Source organism: Plecotus auritus (genome assembly GCF_963455305.1).
Source record: "Plecotus auritus genome assembly, chromosome: 6".
NCBI classification, from domain to species: Eukaryota; Metazoa; Chordata; class Mammalia; order Chiroptera; family Vespertilionidae; genus Plecotus; species Plecotus auritus.
The window spans coordinates 34023189-34029188 of record NC_137773.1 but is presented as its reverse complement, the minus strand read 5'-3'; the positions used below and the strand labels follow the sequence as shown (position 1 = coordinate 34029188).

The window sequence follows — 6000 nt, the reverse complement described above, 5'->3', positions numbered from 1 at the left end:
ACGTAAACGGCCTGACCAGGGATTGAACCCACAACCTAGATATGTGTCCCGACTGGGAATCAAACCCGAAACCTTTCAGGTACACGGGGTCCAATGGACTGGGCCGCCCGGCCAGGGTCCGACTCTCACTTCTGGCCTGGCCCCTGTGGCGAGATGCCTGCGTGATTGCAAGCCAGGGTGTGCGGGCGCCGGCCCCGCGGGCGCGGAGCTCCCACCAGCAGCGCGAGAGGCGGCCCTCCCATCCAGCCGCAGCGGTCATTCGGGCGCTCACGCGCATGCGCCGACCTCCGCGCGGGGGGGGTTGGGGGATAGGGGGTGCCCTCGGCTCTTTCCCTCCCTCATCCGGGTCCTGGGCGAGCGGGCGCCGTGCGCGTGTCCCGCGGCCGAGCTGCTAATAAAGTTGCATCGAGGGGAAGCGCAGCGACGGCGGGGAGAGTGCGCCCGGCGGCCAGAGAGTGAGTGAGGGGCCCGGGCGCGAGCGGGAGCGGGGCGCAGGCTGAGGGGGACGCTCCAGGCGGACTCGGGCCGAGGCGGGGCGTTCGGCGCGGACGCAGCAGAAACCGCCCGGGCCTGCCGGGAGGGAGGTAGGCCGAGTCCCGGCCTGCTGGGGTCCGGGCGGGCGGGGACGGGGCGGCCCGTCTGGCTGCGGAGGCCTCGCCCGCGGCCGGGGGCGTCTTGAGGCGGGGCGGAGGCGGGTCCTGGTCCTGCGCCGGCGTTACCGCGGGTTTGGGAGGGAGGTGTCGGGGACGCCCCCGAGGGGCTCCCCGGCCCCGCTTCTGTCCAGAGGATCGGGTGGTTCTTCCTCATCCACGCACCACCCCGGCGCGATTGCCGTGCTCGGCGGAGCATCCTGGTCGGCTACACTGCAGAGCTGTCCAGTGGCTTGATGAATCCGTGCCGCCGTCGCTTTGTGTTTCAAAGATAAGGATCCACGCTTATCGGTGGGAATTACACTCTGGGCAGTTGTGACCTGCTACTGCACTCAGCTGGGTGTTAGACCCGGTTGCTGCCACTTGCCATGCCAGTTTTCACCGCTGCAGAGGTTTCTTCTACTTCATGTGAAACTTATGCATAGCTGCACGGAGAGTGGAAGCAACGAGTTTGCCTTCATCGTATTCAGCCCTTGCCCAGGTCCTTCACTTCGGTATCAATACTTAAGATTCATATTCCGGCCCCCCCTCCCCTTTTCCTTTCTTCCCCTTTCAGCTGCTGTTATTACGTGGAGTTTGGAGCCTAAGCTTTGAAAACTCCCATGTGGCGCCCGTCTTAAGTTGGAGCATGCTCAGTAGCCAAAACAGATTTTGGTTGCAAAAAGAGCTGGGACGAGGATAGTCGGGTATTTGGACGTTTGCCCGCCTGAGAGTGAAGCTGTAGGCCAGCCTGGAGGTGAGGAATGCCTGAACACCCTGGGCCAGATCTCTATCTTGATTGTAGAGACATTGTTTCCTGACCAGCTGGAGATCTTGGGGGGGGGGGGGGGTGGGGGGGGGAACCGAGAAGAGCATTCCTGGCCGCCTGTGCCTTGAAATGGGTGTGGCGCTAAGTATATCTTGTTTACCTTATCTTTCTATGGAAAAAGTTTTCAAGTCTGGTTGGGTTTGTCACATCATGCCTGTTGCTTAGCACTACCAAAAGTGTTCTTATCTCGCACCAAAGACTGGATAGGTGGAGGTTGTGGCTTGGCCTCACAGAAGTTGAGAGGGAAGGGTACTTGAGTTGCTGTTTTTTTTAAATTCTTAAAAAAAATTTTGTTTTAAAAACTGGAATACAGTACTTAAATTTCCTTAGAGTGCCCAAATTACCCAGAGTGAATTAGTTTTTAATGTTAATTTGAAAGTTGGAAGGTTGAAAACGTTAGTCCCAGTAGGTATAGTAAGATCCAAGTAGCTTAAAATTTCTGCTTGATACCAGAAAACAATAGCTAGATACAATGTAATAGTTTCACATTTTATTGGTCCGAATATTGTTATGAAATTAGTGGGTTCCAAGTTAAGCTAGGTATTACTTTTGGATTTGAACAAATTATATTATTTTTTTGCTCCTTTGCTAACTCTTACTCCTCTAAGGTGAACCTGGAGAGTACAAGAATACAAAACAACTCATGAGACAAAGTAACGTAACCTTCATAAAAGTTACACATTTTTTGTTTAGACTTTTAATTTTTGTTTATGATTGTTTGCATGATTGTCAGCATCCTCCTTTCCTTCCTCTCTACATTGCTGCTCCCTCAGTGTGCCTTACCTTTTCACAGAGCTGCTGTTATGGCATAAACTAGTCTCGTTTATTTTTGTTACAAAAATCCATTCGTCCCTGTCTCTTAAGTGTAAAAGTTAGATGCATCTTCTCAACTGACTTTCCTCTTAGATTTTAAATGCATCCGTATGATATCATCTGGCTTAAAGGAGGAAGAGAGCAGGGAGCTGGAAAAGAAAAGAATAAAATAATTTTCGTAGAATCTGTGTAGATTTGGTAGTATTATATACTTGTCTGGTTCACTGTGGTAGGCGCCACAGAAATGGGTAGATTGATATGTGCTGCATTTCTTTTCCCTCTGGCAAAGTCAGCTGTTAATTTCAGTGGGAGACAGTGGCAGAATGTTGTTACTAATGAGGTTTGAATCAGATTGTTGTTTACTGTTGGTTATGTAACATGTTTCTGGGAGTATTATTAAAAGTTGCCTTCTGTTGCAAGGTAGAGGCAAGTAAATTCTCCTTACCCTCTTCACTGGGTTTTAATTCTTGGCTGAACCTGACGGCACATTAGACTATAACCATAATTATACCTGGGCAGCCTGTCTGTTTCCTGTTTTCATCATGAACCCAAACATTATGATTTGCAGTGATGATCTTTTTTGTCCTTTGCATTAAACAGAGGCAATATGTTTTTTTCTCTCTACTGAAACCAGATTTGTAACTTGGTCAAATCAAAGATAGTGGCTTTTAGTCTTTTGAAGACTAGGCAATAAAATATCAAACAGTTTTTTATTTCTTAGTAACTTAAATTGAAATAACTATTTTAAAAAATTCTGTTTTACACAAATTGCTTGCTTGTGTTTTATGTAAATGTTAATGTTACCAATACTTTGTGGAGTCTTTGAATTAAGAAAGCCCTTTTTGTTTATGACTTATCAGTGTTTATTATTACCAGATGTATATGTTGGATTAGGCAGTGAGCCACACATTTGGTTGAATTTCAGAGCTGACTTGATACACTATAGGATATTACTGCCTTTATTCCCCTGGTTTATCCGTCTTCCCTGTTCTCTTTACTTAATAGAAGGGGTGTGTGTGTGTGTGTGTGTGTGTGTGTGTGTGTGTGTGTGTGTGTGTCCTCCCTCTTCTCTCTCCATACTAAGCACAAAGAAGAAGCCAAATAGTTTTATTTCCTCAAATGTTACAGGCATCTTATATCCTGTGTGTTTGCTAGTCTACTCATAAGGTCAGAGACACAGGAGATTTCCTTTTATAAAGCACAGTAGCAGCATGAGGGATGATTCTTTTCTTCACCAGCCTGAATATCATGGGGGAAAAAGTATCTGGGAGGTTAGGACTCAAGAAGGCTGTACAGAAATGGGGTGCTTTCCCACCAACGAAGATGGTCATGACCCCAGGAGGCCTATTCATGCCTTTCCACTTTAAAAGTTAATAGGATAGTAGCTATTAAAAATTTTAGTGCTGGATTATCCAATTCATTGCCATTGTCTAGAACTCTGAATCTGAGAGGTATGTTTACTAGGTGGAAAGTTAAGATAGAAAATTCTTTTTGAAGATCTGCTAAAAATTTTGTTAGAACCAACTAAATTCCCAATCTTATAGGTCATTTTCATATTCTAACAGCTTTTATCATTTTACTCCTTTGAATAAATGGGATAATTACAAATTTTTTTTTCATAAATAATCAGCTATAGTTCTAGGCTGTTTAGTTTCTATATATATATTTTTAAAATATATTTTATTGATATTTTACAGAGAGGAAGGGAGAGGGATAGAGAGCTAGAAACATCGATGAGAGAGAAACATTGATCTGCTGCTTCCTGCACACCTCCCACTGGGGATGTGCCCGCAACCAAGGTACATGCCCTTGACCGGAATCGAACCCGGGACCCTTCAGTCCGCAGGCCGACGCTCTATCCACTGAGCCAAACCGGTTTCGGCGGTTTTTATATATTTTTGCCTTCATCAACTAGGTGGGAAGATTTTCGGCCCCATTCTGGTAGGGAGGTGGTTTCAGAAGGAATTTATTTTTTATTGGATTTATTGGGGTGACTTTGGTTAATAAAATTATATAGGTTTTAAGTGTACAATTCTATAATATATCATCTATGTATTGTATTGTGTGTTCATCACCCCAAGTCTAGTCTCCTTCCATCACCATTTATCCCCTCTTTACCCTTTCCGACCTCTCCTCACCCCCCCCCGTCCTCTGGTAATATTCATACATTTGTCTATGAGGTGTTTTTGTGTTTGTTTGTTTTTTTGCTTAATTCCTTCACCTTTTCCACCTAGCCCCCGAATTCCTTCTCCTCTGACAGCTGTCACTCTGTTCTCCGTATCTATGAGTCTGTTTCTGTTTTGTTTGTTAGTTTATTTTGTTCATCAGATTCCACATATAAATGAAGTCATGTGCTATTTGTCTTTCTCTGACTGGCTTATTTCTTAGCTTATAGCATAATGCGCTCCAGATCCATCCATACTGTCACAAAAAGGTAAGATTTCTTTATTTTTTAAGGCCAAGTATTCCACTGTGTAAATGTTCCACAGCTTTTTTTATCAACTCATCTACTACTGATGGGCACTTGGGCTACTTCCAAATCTTGGCTGTTGTAAATAACACTGCAGTGAACATAGGGGTGCATATATTTTTTTGAATTAATGATTTGGATTTCTTCAGGTATATTCCCAGAAGTGAAATTGCTGGGTCATAAAGCAGTTCCATTTTTAATTTTTCAAGGTAACTCTATATTGCTCTCCATGGTGGCTGCACCAATCTGCATTCCCAACAACAGTGTACTAGGGTTCCCTTTTTTCCACACCCTCATCAACACTTGTTGTTTGTTGATTTATTGATGATAGCCATTCTGACAGGTGTGAGGTGATATCTCATTGTGGTTTTATGCATTTTTCTCATGATTAGTGACTTTGAGTATCTTTTCGTATGTCTGTTGGCCATTTGTGTGTCCTCTTTGGAGAAGTGTCTATTCAGGAACTTTGCCAATTTTTTAAAGTGGTTTTTTTTTTTGGTTAATTCTCAACAGAGGATATTTTTTCCCATTGATTTTCAAAGAGAGTGGGAGGGGGTATTGGGGAGAAGAGAGGGAGTGATGGAGGGAGGGAAGGAAAGAGAGAGAGAGATCAAGATCGGTTGTCTCCTATAAGCATTCAGACCAGGCTGGAAATTGAACCTGTAACCCAGTTAGGTGCTCTTGACTGGGAACCAAACCAAGACCCTTAGGTAGGCGGGGCCCACTCTCTAACCATTGAGCAATGCGGGCCAGAGCCCTTGTCCATTTTTTAATCAGATTTTTTTAAAAATATATTTTATTGATATTTCACAGAGAGGAAGGGAGAGGGATAGAGAGCTAGAAACATCGATGAGAGAGAAACATCGATCAGCTGCCTCCTGCACACCTCCCACTGAGGATGTGCCCGCAACCAAGGTACATGCCCTTGACCGGAATCGAACCCGGGACCTTTCAGTCCGCAGGCCGACGCTCTATCCACTGAGCCAAACCGGTTTCGGCTCAGATTGTTTTTTGTTGTTGTTGAATTGTATAAATTCTTTACAAATTTTGGATATTAACCTCTTATCAGATGTATCATTGGTGAATATGTTCTCCCATTCTGTGGGTTGTCTTTTCATTTTATTAATGGTTTCCTTTGCTGTGCAAAAACTTTTTAGTTTGATGTAGTCCCATTTGTTTATTTGTTTTTGTTTGTTTCCCTTGCCTGAGGAGATACATTAGAAAAAATATTGCTTAAGAAATGTCCAAGATTTTACTGC

The 6000-nt window shown here is 44.5% G+C and overlaps 1 protein-coding gene across 3 annotated transcripts in view; it reads left to right on the top strand.

Annotated features, from left to right (window-relative positions):
* Window positions 1-344: 344 nt before the first annotated feature.
* SMAD5 (SMAD family member 5) overlaps window positions 345-6000 on the top strand; it is a 43783-nt gene continuing 38127 nt past the window's right edge. The window contains exons 1-2 of one of the 3 annotated variants that reach the window (XM_080676328.1): window positions 367-455; window positions 1207-1386. The gene's annotated coding sequence lies outside the window, so the exon portion shown is untranslated. Of the gene's footprint in view, window positions 456-1206; window positions 1387-4607; window positions 4706-6000 lie in introns of those variants that run through there. The other 2 variants (XM_080676327.1, XM_080676329.1) reach the window with 2 other exon arrangements.